A 20,633-nucleotide genomic window follows, 5' to 3' on the forward strand; every position below is an offset into this window, starting at 1 on the left:
GAGGTCAGTTTATGACAGAAGTGCATCCTCAACGTTTCATCTTATGTGCCGCCCTTGCGCTTGAAACATGAGCTGGGACATTCACCACAGGTACTGAAAGGACTATTTTTTAAAGGTAGATCGTAGAATTGATACTATTTTGAAAATATGGTACCGTCTAAATCAGAAACAAAGATATATAATATTTAATCTAAAAAGTGACATAAATTGATTAGTTATTTTTTGGTTAAGACCTTAAAAGATATTTTAAATAGCTTGTCGGTCTTTCTTATGATAAACAAATAAACATATTAATACAGATTTTTTGTATACCTAACTAAATACTATAATCATGCAAATAATATCAAGTAAAATATAAAATATTGAATAAATGAATTACAAATTTATTAATCCTCAGCTATAACAATGTAAAATATATACCCGAAATATAAACAGGGTGTAACAAAAACCTAGGTCATAAATTAAATCACATATTCTGGGATCAAAAATAGTTCGATTGAACCTAACTTCCCTTAGTACAAATGCACATATAACAAAAGTTACAGCCTGTTGATGTTGAAGTTACAAAATGAAAATCGATTTTTTTTCAATATATCAAAAACTGTTAGAGATCTTATATTTAAAACGGACATGTGGCTTTCTAATGGCCTACTTTCTAAGGTAAGATAGGTTCCATCTAATTAATTTTGTCCAAGAATATGTGATTTAATTTATGACCTACCTGTTTGTTACACCCTGTAATTTTGTGGTATAAGATGTAAAACTAATCTTTAAGTAAAATCACCAGAAGATAAAAAGAGGTGATAAAAAGTGATTTCGTCAAACAAAACCTATTTGTTTAAAATTGGATTTTAGAATGTCAAATATAACATATTAATTAAAATTTACAACATTGAGAAGAAACCTTTATCCAACCAATGTTATTTTCTTTTTTTGTTTTTTTTCAACGACCGCTCTATCTCTATCTCTATCTCTATCTCTATCTCTATCTCTATCTCTATCTCTATCTCTATCTCTATCTCTATCTCTATCTCTATCTCTATCTCTATATCTATCTCTATCTCTATCTCTATCTCTATCTCTATCTCTATCTCTATCTCTATCTCTATCTCTATCTCTATCTCTATCTCTATCTCTATCTCTATCTCTATCTCTATCTCTATCTCTATCTCTATCTATATCTATATCTCTATCTCTATCTCTATCTCTATCTCTATCTTTATCTCTATCTCTATCTTTATCTCTATCTCTATCTCTGTCTCTATATCTATCACTATCTCTCTCCCTATCTATCTCTATCTCTATCTCTATCTCTATCTCTATCTCTATCTCTATCTCTATCTCTATCTCTATCTCTATCTCTATCTCTATCTCTATCTCTATCTCTATCCCTATCTCTATCCCTATGGTAAGATAATATAAAAGATAAGAAAGATGTGATCAAACTGTTGTACTGCATTCTACAATAATATATTACCGCGACTGTAACTACACACACCGGCAAAATTAGCCGAACACCTTAAAAATGGGACATGTTTGATGTTTCGAATTTCCTAAACCTGTTGTCCGATTTGAGTGATTCTTTTAGTATGTTATTGCCTTATTATTTAAGAATATGGGTGTAATAATATTGTTGCTAGACAGGTAAATGTCATTTTATACCGGGTGTAACAATCATATTGTGTTTTTTTCTTAAAGTTCGGAACACCCTGTGGAATATTCTAGCATATATAAAATATTAAAATTAAAACCCGACTATAGCCTTAGGGTTTTTTAACATTAATTTTTTTGAGTCATTTGCCAATGTTGGAAAAAAAAAGTTATGTGCTTTAACAACTAGCCATGTTTTTCATCAATAAATCCTCATAGTAGGGGAGGAAAGTATGCTAAATTTGCAGTTACTCGAGCGTTATGGGGACCTATTGGATTGTGAAGAGTGGGTGCTAAAACCAAGAAAGTTAAGTTAAGTTTTCCATAAAGTGTGGGACTCTCCATTTTTTAATTTAATTTTCCATTTCCAACAATCGTTTTTGCCGATTTTAACGCTATCTATCCATAATTGGAAAAATGTTGTGAATAAAAGTTGCTTATTTTTACGTCAAGTATCCAAATCTGCAATAAAAATTGGGGGCTCCTATTTAAGATTTTAAAGTAACCCCCCACCCCACCTTTGTGGGGGGTCGTGTTTGGTGACATTCGATAGATTTTTGAATACGTGTAATATTGAATACGTGTATTTTGCAGTTTTACGAAATGTTCATTTCGCGAAATATCGCAGAGTTCGTATTTAAAATTTTTAATTTACCCCTCTCCGTAGGGTGTCGTGTTTAGTATTATTCGAAAGATTTTTGAAAAATATTTAACACGTATTTTTTAACTTTTCGATGTGACGTTTATTTCGCGAAATATTCGCTTTTTTTTGTAAAACTTTCTCATAGGCTAGTTTAGGATTGTTTATTATCTAAATCTAAACTAAGCAGAAAATGAGGAGTTATTGATGGAAAACATCAATTTGCTAGTTGTTAACGCACATAACTTTTTATTATCCAACACAAGCAAATAGTGAGAAACCTTGTACCCTGTAAATGTACCTCTACCGTAATATTGGTTTTTAATACAGGGGAGTTCGTTAAGGGGGACCCGAAAAAAAATCTATCCTTGAAAAAATTCGAAATCATCAGATTAAGATAAGGTAAGTTAACTACATGCAAAATAGTGTATATTTAAAAAATCTGACGATTTGAACGGGGCCTAAGAAAATGGGCGAGTCACAAAGTCTCGCAAAAAAGCCAATATTTCGCGAAATGAAAGTCAGATCGAAAAATTAAAAATACGTGTTCAATGTTTTTCAAAAGTTTATCGAATGATACCAAAAACGAACCCCCACGGAAACAGGTGAGGGGTAAATTAAAAATTTTAAATACGAACCCTGCGATATTTCGTGAAATAAACATCAGATCGAAAAACTCCAAAATAGACGTATTCAATATTTTTGAAAAATCTATCGAATGGCTCCAAACACGAGCCCCCACGGAGGTGGGGTGGGGGATTTAATTTAAAATCTTAAATAGGAGCCCCTAATTTTTATTGCAGATTTGGATTCTTTAAGTAAAATAAGCAATTTTAATTCGACAAATTTTTTCGAATTATCGATGGATAGCGCTATAATCGGAAAAAAACGTTTATTTCAAATGGAAAATTAAATTAAAAAATGAAAAGTCCCTCACTTTATGGAAAACTTAACTTAACATGTTTCTGGTTTTAGCACATACTCTTCACAATTAAATAGGTCCCCATAACGCTCGAGTGACTGCAAATTTAGCATACTTTCCTCCCTTACTATGAGGATTTATTGATGAAAAATATGGATAGTTGTCAACGCACATAACTTTTTTATTATCCCATATAAGTAAATGAATCAGAAAGAAAAATGTTAAGAAAGCCTCAGTCTACAATTGAGTTTTAATTTTAATATTTTACAAATGCTAGAATATTCCACAGGGTGTTCCAAACTTTAAGAAAAAAACACAGTATGATTGGTACACCCGGTATAAAATGATGTTTACCTGTCTAACAACAATATTATAACAGAGATATAATAATAATAATAATAATGGAGTTTATTCCTAGCAAATAAATTGTACATAACAAAATAAACTCAGTTTCTCACTGAAGTTGTAGATACAACTTGTGCGTGAGAGTTAAATTCTGATTGTATTAAACACTAATTAATTTTAAAATTTACAAAAAGGAATCAAATAAATAAAGTCTTTTTCGTTCATTGGTCTCCAGATTTGGGCTCCTCTTCTTACTAATTTAGTTACTTTTAGATGTTGTTTATCGGACCTACAAAAATATCTCGTAAAATTCAGGAAAGTATGGTAAAATACTTCCTATGGGACTCTTCTGGTGGGATTTCCTTTTCTAAGAGAATTATCATTACTTTTTGAATGTTTTTATCCACTTTTAGAAGAAATTTTACAATTTAAATACTTATATGTGACATTTCAAATAAGTCATTTTTGACAATTTTACAAATGTATTTTATTCTTAAATAATAAGGCTATGACATACTAAAAGAATCACTCAAATCGGACAACAGGTTTAGGAAATTCGAGACATAAAACATGTCCCATTTTTAAGGTGTTCGGCTAATTTTGCCGGTGTGTGTATATTGAAATATACTTTTGACACTTATTTAAAGAAAAAAATCAAATATCATTCCTAATCTATTATGCACGTATATTTGAATAATTAGATAATTTAACATAAATTGTACATTGTATAATATTTTAGAGTCTACAATAAATAGTTCCTAGATAGAAAATTAAGACGCAGAGAAATTAGCAAACTGACCATCGTTTTGTACGTATACGCCGGTAATTGGTAAGCAGTGTGTTTGCTTCTCAAGTATATTGCAAAATATAAATTATGTGTATAGTTACATGTAAATTCACAAATTTGACTCTGAGAAAATAAGCTTTTTAAGAAAAAACATTCTCTCTTACCTACATACCATATGCGAAGTATTATTATCGAGTACTAGATACTAGTAGTGTAAGTAGTAAGTGTTTTCCTATGAAGCGAGAGTGAATTTTGAGTATTTGTACTTACTGAAAGTACTTTATAGCTACTTAAATTATGTAAATTCAAGCTTATAAATATATGATAAATTAAACGTCATATAAACTAACAATAATCTCATGCAAGTCTTGAGGTTTTGCAATTTAACGGTTTTAAAACAAATAGTCCGGGAGGTAACGTCAAAGACCGGAGCATTTTGGAACGGCGCGGCTGTTTTTTATCCAGTCAGTTGTCCAAAGCTTATTAACAAATAATGTGTCAGCTGGTCCTAAACCAGGTCATAGAATGAAAAATGACCAGGAAAATTATTAATAAAAATAATTACACTCTTATAAAAAAGAAATGTTTATAATACCCCGTTTTTATTATTTATACGACACAATATAAAAAAGTATTATAAAAACAATTATTTTTGAAATGAAAATGATAATTTTAAAAACAAAAAGGATTTCCGATGTCGGGAATCGAACTCGAGTCTCCTGGGTGAAAGCTATCCCAGCCACTAGAGTATTATATGGATATGATGAATGGAGATAAATATTTGACGTATAAGCCCTAGTGTTTTTTCCATCTACTTTCATATTATTTTTTCTCTAAAAGTCCCGGAGTCGCGCCAGCTGACAGACATTTTCGTTATCAAACATATCAAAATAAATTCATAAAATCCGTACCAAAATCACCGTAAAAAGTAATACTACCTCCCAGACTAAAACATATTCAAAGTTCAATTTTCTTTCTCATGTGGCACACATATCTCTAATATGGCGTCTATATAATTGTTTAAATTTATTTAAAGAAAAAGTGGTACGCCACTGATATATTTCAAATTATAAATCGTTTTTGAGTACTTCGTTTAATTTCTGACACAAAAAATCTCTTTTCATATGAGGCGCCGTTTCTATGCAAAAGACATAAAACAATTTATTATTTGAGTTGGGAATAAGCCACAATATTAGTTTGAAATTAAATTTATTTTACGTTTCGATGTCCACTTCGAAAATCAATATCAAAATACAAAACATTAATAAATTAATTTAATATTCAACTTTATCTAGAATTATTGCATTAAATTTATAATTATTAAAATCACAGAGGAAATGTTGAAAAATAGATTTTTTTATTGTCAATTAACGATGTTAAACATTTTAAAATTATTTTTAATTCTACACATATCGCACCTCCGCTCAAGGAGGGTTATAACTCAAAAAATTTTAAAATCGGTTTTATTGCACCAACAGTTTAATAAAACCATAAACTCCTATCTCACAAAGTGTCACGTCTATGGGTCAAGTATTTATCGTTAGATGACACTAGTGTCATTATACTACTACTACTATCAGTTTACAGCGTTCTCCGACGCCTTCCGACTCCTAACCGCCATTCTTCTCTGTTTACCGATATACCTGGAGGGATTTCTCTTTCTTCTAGTTCTTTTTCAATTCCCTCCCTACAGTTTCTTCTCGGCCTTCCTCTTTTTCTTCTCCCTTGTGGTGCCCATGCCAAAATCTGCTTAGGGATCCCCTCATGTGGCATTCCCTGTACATGGCCGTACCATACTAGTTGTTTTGTTTTTATGTCATCAATTATTGTACGTGTGACTCACATCATTTCTCGTATTCTCTCATTTGCTATCCGATCTCTTCTTGATTTGCCTGCTGCTCTTCTCCAGAAGTCCATTTCTGTTACTAGTAACATTTTCTCCGTTCTTTGTTTCAGTGGCCAAACTTCACTGCCATATGTGATTATACTTTTAAGTATGCTATTGTATATGAGCTGTTTGTTCGCTTTAGATATTGTCTGGTCCCACAGAATGCTGTTCATCATGGATATGGCTTTTCTACCCTGTATGTTTGTGTCTTTTATAGCAGCATCGAGTGTTCCATCTTGAGTTATCTTCATGCCCAGGTACTTGTAATCATCGCAGTGTTTAATTTCTACCCCATCGTTTAATGTAATGGACTGCTAGTGTCATTATACGATTATCCAAAATCAACGACGCACCGAACACAAACAGTGTCACATATCGACTTGTGCAAAGCATTTGTCCATCTAAGATGTGTATGTTGTTCTGAAACTATTTCCTTGTGGCATTTTTATAATTACCTATTTTGATTGGGAAATAAGCCACACTTAAATTAAAAAAATAATTTTATTAACGTTTCGACGTACAAATCGGATGTCGTTGTCAAGATACAGAATATTACTAAATTAAACAAAAATGTTGTTGCTTAGTTAAAAATTCTTCTAATAATGTATTTAATCTGACTCATTTATATAGGCAATTCAGACATATATTATACCTACATTTTAAAGTGGAAGACTTTAAAATGATATTGCCAATATTTTATGGGTGGCAGTAAGTATTGTCAATATTTTCAGTAAAGTCGTCCCAGGAACGCAACTCATAAATATTGGTAATATCATTTTAAAGTCTTCTACTTTAAAATGTATATTATATGTCTGAATTGCCGATATAAATGAGTCAGATTAAATAATAGAAGAATTTTTTACTAAGCAACAATATTTTTGTTTAATTTAATAATATTTTTTATTTTGACAACGACATCCGATTTGGGCGTCGAAACTTTAATAACATTATTTTTTCAATTTAATTGTGGCTTATTTCCCAATCAAAATAGTTAATTATAAGATGTGTATAAAGCGTCGTTTGTCGAGTTAAGACAGTATTTTGATTACTTTATTCAAAACAATCTGCGTATGTGCTCAAGAAAAGCGACACATTTATCACTTATTTATTTTTCTTTTTGCAGTATTTTGTGTTTATTGTTGTTACTTCTTTTTAAAGTTACATCACTAAAAAGTCTAGTCTGTTAACCAGATAATAATAATAATAATATTATGTTCTGTACTGCAAGTGTCACTTTTGATAAATAATATTTTGTAAATTTGTTCGTTATTTTATCTGTATATTGTCACAACTCAATTTTTTTTTAACATTTTTAATATTATACTTAATACGCTATTTTATAGAGCTTCAAAAACCATTGTAACTGACTAAAATAGTTATTATTGTAATTTTAATAGTTTTTGAATTAAACCCGAAAATGTTGTAGGACAAACTTTAAAGTTCGTTTTCTCGAAACTTTGCTTTTTTGATTTGCAATATTGTCAAAAATAGAGATATATACAAAACATTAATAAATTTAATATTCATTTTTATTTAGAATTATTGAATTAAATTTATAATTATTAAAACAGCAAAAATTATTAGGTACTCAAAAATTTTTACTCTTGAGCAAAAGTCACATTTTTGACACACTATATACTTAACTACATTCAAAAATATCCTATCTTCTAAGCTGGACCAATAAATACATTTTTTCAAAATTTTATTGAAATCGGTTCAGTGGATTTCGATATTGGCGTAATCAAACATCGTGGCACGAAATTCTTATTACCTATAAAGCTATAATCAGACCAGTTAACAAATTCCCAACGAATCGAATAAATTCCTAAAATCAATCTATTTTGGATAGCAGAATATAAAGTAATAGCCTTGTTAAAACCAGGAAAGGAACCAGAAGATCTCAGTAGCTACAGGCCTATATCGCTGTTGTGTTATCCTCATCCTCGTCAGAATAGAAACAAATGTCGACAAGCACCTCATCCCACAACAAAGATGATTCATACCCGGCAAATCTTACACTGGTCAAGTCCTCGCACTAACAGAACTTATTGAAGAGGGCTTCGAAGAAAAACTTATAACAAGGGCTGATTTGTAGATTTGACAGCAGGCTATGACACAGAAAGGCACAAAATATTGCTCCGCAAATTATATGACACACTCAATGACCACTATCTAGATAAGCTCGTATATTCCTTATTGCAAGACAGACGTTTTTCCGTTGTGCTGAAGGGCAAAGTAAGTAGTTGGAGAGTTCAAAAGAACGGCCTCCCACAGGAAAGTGTTTTAGCACCAATGCTTTTCAATATATATAGGGTGTCAATTTAAAAAGTTGCCACCCCTATAATTTGGTCCCTATAGAAAATCTAAAAATATACAAAAACACGTCAAATTTATTTGTGAGGAGGACATTTTATAGACAAGTTTTCAACTAAATTACACTAACCCTCTAGCGGGGGCGGACACAACCCCCAAAATCTTTCATGGAAAGGGGGGTTGAGTGATACCTCATTTTAAAGGTCGTTCGATTACCTTTTTAAAAATACCACATACATTATATTCCTTTTCAGTAATTTTATTTTTTTTTAATTAATTTTAATAATTAAATATCGAGTTCAGAACTCCAACAATTATTTGGAGTATTGAACTCCAAATTGAATTTTTTTTGGGATGTTGAAGTATTTAGAGTATTTTTTGAAGTATTTTTGGAAAAATCAAGTAAAACCGTAAAGATATTAAGTATATGTAGAGTTCAGAACTCCAAAATTTTTTAGAGTATTGAGTCCAAGATTTTTCCAAAAGTACTGAAAAGAAATATAAGGCATGTGGTATTTTTGAAAAGGTAATTTAATGAGAAATAGGCCACAATTTTACCTAAAAATGATTTTATTAACGTTTCGACGCCCAAGTCGGGTGTCGTTGTCAAAATACAAAATAATACTAAATAAACAAAAATGTTGTTGCTTAGTAAAAAATTGATATAATAATGACCTTCAAAATGAGGTATCACTTAACCCCCCCTCCAATTAAAGATTTTGGGGGTGGTGTCCGCCATCGCTATAGGGTTGATGTAATTTAGTTCAAAACTGGTCTACAAAATGTCCCCCTCACAAATAAATTTGACATGTTTTTGCATATTTTTAGATTTTCTATAGGGACCAAATTATAGGGGGTGGCAACTTTTTAAATTGCACTAAAACCAAGCACTTTCTCTATGCTGACGATCTCGCAATATGTGCTCAAGAACATGGTTTTGAAGAAGTGGAGGAGAAATTCGAAACTGTCTTAAATCAAGGACAGCATACTACCTGCAGAATTCCCTGAGACAAAATCATTCTAAAATCCAAGTTTGCACCTTCCACCTTCGCGCAAAGATATCCAAGCGAAAACTACAAATTGGGTGGAATTGTAATATGTGACGATAATATAATTTTATCATCTAGAGTAAGCCAATGAATTAAGTAAAACACGTTTTTGTACTGTTTCGAACGATATAAAAATCGGATCGAAAAGCCTAGTGGAGGATTATTCTTGGAGCGTTGATCGAAGAATAATAGACAACAGCGAGGTACAAGAGGTGAGTTTATGTAGGTAGTATTTCCCGATTATTTTCCGCTGTCTTTTTGGCGAGTTAAGCGAATCCGACAGTTTTCTTCTTACCTATCCTTTTACCTATCCTTATATGAGCGGTGATCGTATATCCTTTATATGTCTTTTCAATCCGGCGAGATGAGCGGGATCTCCTTTCTCCCCTTTCGTTATACATTCATGTCGTATTAATAAAAGCAATTCCTATTTCGCGCAATCGTCAAAATCATTCATTCATGTACAAAAATATCGTCACATCGGCCCGAGCAGTAAGCTCGATGCGTAGGAATTATAAATATATTTTATTAACGAACTTAATGAGTAATTAAGGCTAATTATCTTACCTTCTGTTTATTTTGATTCCAAATAAAAATGTTTTAAAAAGCGAACTCTTTTTCTTCGACTGATCGTTACCTGGAGCAACAACAACGCAACGACCTCATTACAAATACATTAGAATAAGAACACACGGACCAACCTATATATTTTGAAGTAACTCTGGACCGGTCCCTCAACCACAGAAAACATTGTATAAAAACGAGAGGGTAAGTAACAACTAGGAACAGCATACTCAGAAAGCTAACGGGAAGTAAATGGGGTGCATGTCCTGGCGACTTAAGAACAACGGCACAAGCACTGTGTTTTTCAACTGTTGAATATACGTGCTCCTTTGGGATATATCTGCCCATACCAAACAAGTAGTTACTGCGCTAAATGAGACATGCAGGATAGTAACCAACGCCGCTCTCAAATATATCTAAAGCAGCGGGTTTTGCAGAACCCCCAACAGGAATAGGCGTTGCAGAGCATATATAGAAAATTAAACATATCGCGGACGAGCGCCATGCCCTATAGCAAAGCACGAACACCACAAAAGCGACTAAAATCGAGGAAAAGCTTCCTTGGAACAGCGCAGGATGAACAAGAGTATTTTCCTCTTCCCCAGGTACAATGGACCAGCTAATCTCTAGACTTTATACGTGGAAAACTATAAATAGGATAAGAACGGGGGTTGCTCCAGTAAAATCAAACATGGTAAAATTGGGGGCAATATGATATTAGCTGTGGCTGTAGAGAAACACATAATATGGAACATCTTACATGCAGAAACTGTCCTCATCAGTGTACCCTCGAAGATTTGTGGCTCGCAAACAAAGATGGAACCGACGTAGCCCAATACTGGGATGAAATTCTACGAATGACATGTCCGGATAAGATAAAGTAAGCAGAACATTAAACTAACATAGAAGCAACATCAGATAACTAATACAAATAAGAATAAATACAATAAATTTTTATTAAAACTAAGTACCTATGTAATGTAATACCAAAAAAGATTAATTCATATAATATGTATCTATAAATTTTTTCAACCGTAACAACTATAACGACTTACCCATAAATACCCACAGCATTAATAATCTTTAAACAATTTTTTACCTTTGTGACACATTAAGAGCGGTGCTGTTTACAGCTAAATTTATACCTTGAGATTATGTGGCTATTACTAACTAGCCCCAGCAGTAAAATATTATCTATTGATTAAGTAAAAGCGAGCGATTTCATTAAAATAATCACGAACTTTATCTTCTGTGTAATTAAAAATACACTGTGGACTTAACTAGAAGGCAGATTCTCCAAAATGAGCAATCTGTTCAAGGTTACTTTATTAACATGAAACTGTAATAAGTAATTCATTTTAATTAATTACGTGACACTGGTATTAAATCTACGAAGTCTTATAAATTTTGTCTTTCTTTAATGATTTGACTCTTTATGAATATCTCTATACCTATGACTTTAAATAATTGCAGCTCAACCTTAGATTTTTTAGACCTTTAATGTTGATCAATATCATCAAACGCAAATTTCATTTTACATTTCTTGATTATTTCTTTTACTAGTGGAAAAATAAGTTGGGAAACATAACTTGACGAGGTCCAGGAATGGTGTGTTTCGGAAAAGTAAAGCAGCTGAGAATAAATAAAACGTTTTTAAATTGTAAGATTTACAATACGTACATTAATACATACATTCAAATTAAAAATAATAGAGGACAAATATCGATGACAAATTTGATAGTCACAAACAGATGATGGATGTGCACAGTCTCAAGTCACCTAATATAGTCAGCGATCCGATCACTATTTTCTACTATAAAAAAACTTATATCTATCTAATTTAATGATGGTAATAAAGAAATATATAAAGTAGAACACAATACTTACGGAAGACACAAAGCTCTAAAAATGAAAACAATAAATATCATTATCATTATCTACGACTTTATCCCTATGAGCATCAATTTTCATCTTGGGTCATGTCATGTCTATATCAATCCCCGTCACAGATATGTCTTTTTATAGCATATTCTACCAAGTATTATTTGGAGAATAGATATATAAACAGTAGGTACATAATAAAGTAACTGGTGAAGCGGTAACGATTAATTTTATTTGGGATGTAATTAGGGGGTGATTTTCGCGATTCTTTTACCGGGGTGAAAAATAAAAGGAACCAACAATATTTTGAGCGTAACTCACTACTTTTAATGTTATAATTTTTTAAACAAAAATAAATCTTTTTTTAAACACTTTAAAAAAGTTGTAATAAGTTTTCCGTGAAAAATGTTCCGTTTTTTGGTTATTTCACGTTGAAATATCCAATTTGGAATTTGACGAAGAAGAACCTACTTTTTATTAGCTACAACTCTGCTGCTACTGTGTCTACAAACTTCATGCATACACCATTTTTTTTCACTTTTTTATAAGCTATATTTTGCTAAGAATATTTTTTTCGATAAAATACTGACTTTTTGTGTTATATTCTAACGCAAATAACTGAAAATATTAACTTAATGAAAAAACTCTATGGAACTAAAGTTGCTTAGAATTAGTAATTTTATCCAATTCCGCACTTATTTTGAATGTATATTTTTCTCCCCCGAGAAGGGGATATTCCCCTCCATTTTTGTAAAATGAAGGAGATGTAGAATTATAAACTTTTTCTTATATAATAATAGACCATTTCAACTATCTATTCCCAAATGCTCATCCTTTCTTTATTTTATTTGAGGTTTTCGTAAAGTTTTGGGTTCTTTGATCAAGGTAAACAGCCAAAGACTTATTAAGTTATTAATGGTAGTAGATAAGTTATTAACGGTAGTGCATATTCTTTTTTATAATTTTGAATCCATTGAAATTTAAAAAGTAGATATTCTGAAGCACCGCGAGTAAATTACGCAAAAATATAGGAGCGTAAAAAGTTATATGTTAACTTTTAACCCGGCACCTGCCACGTGGGGTGCTACCAGCACCCCATAACACATTTTCATCAAAAATTTGGTATTTCAAGTTTTTTAACCGTGCTGTGCGTCATAGTAGCTTTCAATAATATTATATAGCATAGATCTATTTGCGTTTGAAGTGGTTATTTAGTGTCATTTTGAACTTGTAGCTCTAAAGTCGAATTGGGGTGTCATCATCTGGCAGTTTAAGTTTTAATTTTTTTTTGTGTTTTTGATAAACAGGTCAGATTTACATTTTTTTATTGTAATAACTGATTTAAATTATTAATATAGTCTCTATGCTCAATAAATCTCAATTTTATTAGATATTTTACTTCACTTCATTTATTATGGGTTGGTACTTGCTAATTTGCTTATAACACCTTTTTAATTTTATTTTTTAACTTTTATAATATATTAGTAGCTAATAAGTTAATAAAACATGTTTTTTTATATTCTTGTGTAACTCAACATTGATCTACTTGTTTATAAACAAGTAGATCACATAAATTTTTAAGGGGTGCTGTGAGCACCCCACGTGGCAGGTGCCGGGTTAAAGGAACTGTTAATTGATATTTTTAAAACAAGCAATGACCTATTTAAAACAAGTAGTTGGACTTCGTAAGTTCTATGTTTTCACCAAACGTGACCGGAAATGGAACAGCAAGACGACATTTTTTGAGCTCTTCGTGTAACTTTGCGTCCATTGATATACGATTTCACTAGTTTTGAGTCATTTTTTCAAAACTTCGGGTCATAGCTTTTTAACCGGAAATTATATGTAGGTATCAAAACCTGAACTAAATATTAGAGTTAGACTTTTATTCGACGTATATCCCATGTACTATTAATTCGACAATAATGTGGCACTTCCGGTTACACAGTTTTAACCGGAAGTGATATAAAAACCGGAAGTATATATTTGTTTTTGTCTTTCTAAGGCGCGTAGAGTAATATATTGCTTGTACTATTTCAGCAACTTTAAAACAGTACTTCCGGTTGCAACTCTACACCGGAAGTCCCAGATCAAATTTCTCTACTTAATACCCTCCTTGTGTTATAAGATTTAATTCGATCCCTCCTTTGTCATTCTATCTCTTTTAATAAAGGAGGAGTTATATTCCCGGACAGACAGGCGACGACTTTCGGCGACTTTAAAATATTACTTCCGGTTACAACTCCAAGTCCGAGGTCAAATTTCTCACCTTCAATACCATCCTTGAGTTATAAGCTTTAGTTTGACACCTCATTTTTTATTTTACCTGGTATAATGGGGAGGAGTTGTGTTTTTCAAAATGGGCGAAAACAATAATTTTACATAATAGCCACCATTTTGAATAGATTCGGCACTGTAATAATAATAACATCGTAGGGCATTTTTCAAAAATGATAATATCAAATAGCAATTTTGTCAAAAATTATTATGTCCTCAATGGAAACTAGAGATGGGTTTTACAATTTTTTTGTTATTTTGGGCTGTTTTTATTAACGGTTGTTTTATTAGGAAGGTAGTAGCAGTCTAAAATAATTTCTTGGGAACTCGGGAAATTAAAATCATATACTGGGTGTTTTTTTTTTAAATTTAATAAAAAAAAAAAGAAAATTTTAACAAGATGTAACGTATCAGAAATTTGACACGTTACAGGTTTATACCTTATAATATACAAATCGAGCTATGTGTGCTAAAACTGTTTTTTTGAAAAATATCAGAAATTTAAGGACTTATAAAATAGACCTTGGGCCCCAACTAAAAAAAAAAATATTACCTACCTCATGAGAACTTTTTTATTCAGTTGTTCATGTTAAGTCAGACAACTTTTCAATTTCGGAAAATTTTTGGGGATGGGGGCGTTTCGTAATTATAGAGGTTATGGTGGCTCCCGCCTTCTGAGCCACCCTGGATACTTAGGGGTGGTTACCCCGACTATGAGGGTTGATGTAGTAAATATAGTTCGTTGTTAAGACATTTATTTACACGTTAAATATATCACAGAAAGTAACTGGTGGTATATGATGTACTTGAAATCGATGTTGCCCCGTCGAATCTCAACTGCTAATTGATTTATCTGTTCTCGTAAAAATATAATTAAAGTCGGTTATTGTTTATTTACTGTTTTGGTGAGCCGAGGTGACCGTGATTCAAAGTGCTGACTGTTAATAAACACCCACTGAATATTATTCCAACTCAACCTTGTATCAAATACTAGCATGCATCGATGCAAAAACTAGGTTAATCGTATTTATTAAAACAACCATTACCACGGGCATTTAATTATTAAAAGGTTTATTTTTAATATGATGTTTACTGAGATGCTGTGTATCCCAATTCATCTTCCCCTTCCCCCGAAAATTTTCTGACTACGGAAAAGGAAGAAAATGTTTCTAATAGTACCACTAATTACTTGCTGCGTTTTACGAAGTACAATATATACATTTTTCCTATAAATACTAATTAGATACAAAAAAAATAAAAGTGAAAATGTTCGTAATCTAGACTGTTCCCGTTTCACTTGTCACTCACGGTGTTCTCGGATTGTAAGCATATAATCTATTCTTATGTATTTCCTTGATTTTATTGTTTTCCGATCTGATCTTACAATTAACATTATTTACCTCTGTTATTGTGAAAGGGCCTACATAAAAACTATCAAACTTACCATTCTCTTCCCTTTTTACCAGGACTAGGTCTCCTATTTTAAATTGTTGTGGTGTTGCTTTGAGCTTATTCTTTTCTTGTCGCTCTTTTTTGTGCTTTAGTAAAAAGGTTCTAGCTCTCTCGTGTGCGCTTTGTAGTTTGTAACGTAACTCATTGTAGTAAGCATCTATATTGTAACATGGTTGAACCTCCTGTGTAAGGTCTTCTGGTAGGTTAACCTTCCTGCCATATAATAGTTCAAACGGTGTGTAACCATGATACGCGTTAGGGGTTGTATTGTAGCAGTATGTGAACATCCTGCAACACACATCCCAATTTTCTCTGTCTTCATCTATGAATGCTCTTACGTACTCGTTTAATGTTCTGTGTAGTTTTTCGCAACTTCCAATGGACTGTGGATGGTATGCCGTTGAGAAGTTGTGCTCTATTTTTAATAGCTTTGTTAATTCCTGCATTACTTCATTTTTATATTCTGTGCCTTGGTCTGTTCTTATTTGCTTCATGAGTCCGTATGTTGGTATGAAATGATCAAAAATTCCTCGGGCTATTATATCTGCTTCTTTATTGCACACGGGTATGCTGACCGCGTATTTAGTAAGTTCGCATAACATTGTTATACAGTATCTATTACCTTCGTTATTTTTAGTGAATGGACCTATCGTATCTATGTATACTATGTCCCATGGTTTGGAAGAAGTGTCCGATATCACGAATTCTTCGACATGTGTTTTTTTCGGTTTATTAATTTGACATTTATGACATTGTTTAACGTATTTTCTTACGTCTTTTTCCAAATTTTTCCATCTAAATCTTGCTTTTAGCTTCTTTATTAGTCTGTTATTTCCTACGTGTCCTCCAAACATCGGATGATTGTGATATTCTTCTATTAGCCTGTGTTTTTCTTTGTCTTCTTCTATTGTTTCTGGTACTTCACATATGTATACTTCAACATTCTTTAATATTTTGTTTCCTTTTTTAATAAATTCCTCAATTGTGCACACTTTAAAAATAATATCGTTTACGTATATTTTTACTTTACGTACTGCATTCTCTACCGCCAGCTTATCAAGCTGTGCCAACATTTGGTTTAAATCAAAATGATTGAATCCTGTGGCTATGCTCTTGCTGCACTTTATTTTGTTTTTGACCCTAATGCTCAGCCTTGGTGAGATTAGTTCTGCTCCAAAAGACAAAATTGATAGTCTATGCGCCTCTAAATTATTTAGTACCTTTCTTACTGTCTGTTTGGGGGCTTCTGGCTGTAGTGCGAGTTCACTTTCTGCCTTCGTTTGCCTTGCTTCCTTTTTATTTTCTCTTGCTTGAGCTCGTGTTATAGCTAATATATGGGTATTGTCTATGTATAGGTTCTTTAGTTGATGTAATGTTATTCTTGAAAGACTATCTGCATAGTTATTTTTCCCTGTTATGTATTCTATTTCGAAATCGTATTCCTCTAAATCTAATCTGATTCTTGTAAGTTTCGAAGTTGGTTCTTTCATTGCGAATAAATGTGTTAGTGGTTTATGATCCGTTTTTACTAAAAATGTTGGTGCTCCATATAAATAACATTTGAAATGATTAATTCCCCAATGAATCGCTAGTAATTCCTTAACGATTATAGATTTATTACATTCTCCTTTATTAAAACTTCTTGATGCGTATGCTATAGGTAGGTCTATTCCGTTATAATCTTGACTTAAAATTGCTGAACAACTCTCGTTGGATGCGTCTGTTGTTAGGATGAATTGTTTATTGAAATCTGGATATTTTAGGATCGGTGGCTTCATCAGAGATGATTTAAGCTTATTGAATGCTTTTTCACATTCTTCTGACCAAAAAAATTCTACTCCTTTTCTTGATAATCTGTTGAGTGGTCTGCATATTTCAGCAAAATTTTGAATAGAACGTCTATAATAGTTACAAAATGCTACGAATCTTTTTGTTTCTTCCGCTGTCTTAGGTGTCGGATATTGTTCAATCGTTGCATATTTCGCTTTGTCCGGTGATACTCCTTCCTGAGAAAGATCATGTCCTAAATATGTTACTTCTCTTCTAAAAAATTTACATTTTCCTGGGTTAAGTTTCAAATTGAATTTTCGACATGTCTCAAATGTCTTTTTCAGGTTGTCTAGGTGATGTTTTTCAGATATTCCTATCACTACTATATCGTCCATGTAAAGAAATGCTTTGTCTGGTGTTAATCCCGAAAATGCTATTGACATCATCCTTGAAAAGCTATTTGGGCTTACATTTAATCCAAAAGGTAATCTGGTAAATTGAAATGCTCCATTTTCTGTGCTAAACGATGTGTATTTTCTCGATGATTTTTCTAATAGTATCTGGTGAAAACCTGACATTAAGTCTATAACTGAAAACCATTTTGCTCTTAATAGTTGATCTAGTATCGACTCTATCCTTGGTAAAGGAAATTTTTCTGTGACTATTTTCTTGTTCAGTTGTCTAAAATCTATACATAATCTCCATGCTTTATTTCCATCTATCGCCTTTTTCGGTACCAGTACTACTGGGCTGTTGTATTCTGATGTAGACGGTTCTATTATTCCTTGGTCTCTCAGTTTTTGCACTTGCCGGTTTAATTCCTCTGTTTGTGCATGAGGTGTCCTATAGGTTTTAATGTATACCGGAGTTTGGTCTTTAACTCTCAGTTTCTGCTCGTAGAAGTTGTTACATGTTAGCATGTCATGCCTTAGGGCGAATATATCTGAATAATCTTCACATAAAGATACTAACTTATCGCGTATGTATTCTGGAATGTCTAACTTCAATGATTCCCGTAATTCCTTTTTCCTATCCTTGCTGTCGTTGATCAGTCTATATATGTTGAATAATTTAATGTCTAATGTTTTGATTTCGTTTGTCTCTACTTTTACTGTTTCGTAGGTTGTGTTCAAAATTTTGATGTACGGATTATTACTTGAAATAATTGCTCTCGCTATGAATATTCCTGGTTGTATTTCTTGTTGTTCCACTATCCTGTCGTTCTTCAGCGTTTGAAAAATTTTTACGATTCTGTAAATTTCACATTTAGGCGGTATTATTATCGTGTCATTATCTATATTATGCAAAATGTTTGTACTAATGTAACAATCGTTGTCCTCTTTAATGTGCATTTTAAGGTTAGCATAGTCTAGTATGCATTGAAAATTTGAAATAAAGTCTCTCCCAATGATTCCGTCGGTTGGAATAGGAAAGCTAGGTTCCACTAATTGAAAGATATGCTCAAATCGAGATCCTTTTACTTCTAGTGTTGTTTCAACTTCTCCCATTGTTTGTAATTATCCTTTAGTTACTCCTTTTATTTTCGCTTTTGTGTTTGGTTTCACATGTTCCTTCATAAAATCTTGTGAACATTTCAGTATTGAAATATCAGCTCCTGTGTCTATGATAAAGGTATTTGTGTTTTCTAGGATTCCTGTTTTCATTTGTACAAAATTCGTTAGGTTTAAGTCGAAGTTGTAAATATTATATTCCACTTCTGACTGTGTACTTTCCTTGTTTCGTTCATTCAAAACCCCAACTGCTGGTTTTCTGGTTCCTCTTGGCTGTCTTCTAACTCAAGTAGCCTTACGTTTCTGTTTCGTCCTCCTCTCTGGTTTTCTCTGTACGTTTGGTTGTTGAATTGTCTCTATCCTCTGTTGGAATAATTCCGTTGGTTTCCTGTTTCTTCTCCTTCGTTCCGTTGTCCGAAGTTATTTCTTCTTCCTCTGTCGTATTTGTTGTGGTATCCTCTTCGGTATTGCTGTTGTCCTCTCCTATTTTCATAATTCGTCCTATAATTGAACACTCTTCCCTGTGTGTTCTCCTCTGTCGTATCAATCGATAAAAATTTAGATACTACTTCCTGCGGTGTTGTGAAATTACCTGCCTCCAGTATTAACTTTGCTCTATCCGTATTAACGTTTCGCTTCATTGTTGCTACAACTGTTTCCGTTGTGTATTTTTTCGCTAGCTCCAATGGCATTCCTTCCGCTATGTATGCTACCTTTAACTGTTCCGCTAATTCCTCTACTTCGGATGCGTACACTGCTGCATCTTTGTTTCCTTGCCTTTTCTTTGCTAACTTGTCTATTATCGTTTTCGGATTGTCACCTCTTAATTCCTTCTTCAGTGCCGCTGCTATAAGTGGGATCGTATCCTCAGTAGTTATCAGATTTCTAGCCTTATTAGTCAATCTTATTTTTATTAATGTTATTGCTGTTTCTTCATGTCCTTCTGCTATTTTTCCAAGTAACTCTAATGCGTCTAAAAATGGTTGTAGTTTCCCTGCGCTTCCATCAAACTCGTTGGGCAATACCTTGCTTGCAATATTCAAAAATTCGTTGATTGTCAGAGCCATGTTTAATATTTTTATCTCTTGTTTTATGTCGCTTTTTCCCTCTTTTATTTCCTCGTCAATTTTTTCCTCTATCTCCTCGTCACTTTTTTGCTCTTCTACTTCTTCGTCGCTTTATTCTTCCTCTATTTCCTTGTCGATTAGTTGGTGTATTGAACTTGGAACTACTGTCCTTAAGTTTACAGCTTGAAATGAGCGTATAACTTTGTCTCTTATTTTTCCGAAATATTTGTTGCACGCTTCTCTTTGTTTGTCCGATAGCGCTTCCCAATTTTTCTTCGTTAAATGTGTGAATTTGTTATACAATTTAATTAACTGTGTCGTTACTTCTTCTTGTATATCCTTAGATTTAGGTACTTTCTTCTTCAAGACCCTTCTACTTTGTCTTGTTACTTCTTGCGTAATCTCCTCAACTATTTTGATGCAATCTTCCCAAGTAACTTTGTTGCTACTCATTTATTCATAATTTTCTTATTCCTGTACCCGTAACGAACGCATAAATTTGACAGGCTTACGAGGT

The sequence above is a fragment of the Diabrotica virgifera genome, chromosome 5 (genome assembly GCF_917563875.1).
Source record: "Diabrotica virgifera virgifera chromosome 5, PGI_DIABVI_V3a".
Classification (NCBI taxonomy): domain Eukaryota; kingdom Metazoa; phylum Arthropoda; class Insecta; order Coleoptera; family Chrysomelidae; genus Diabrotica; species Diabrotica virgifera.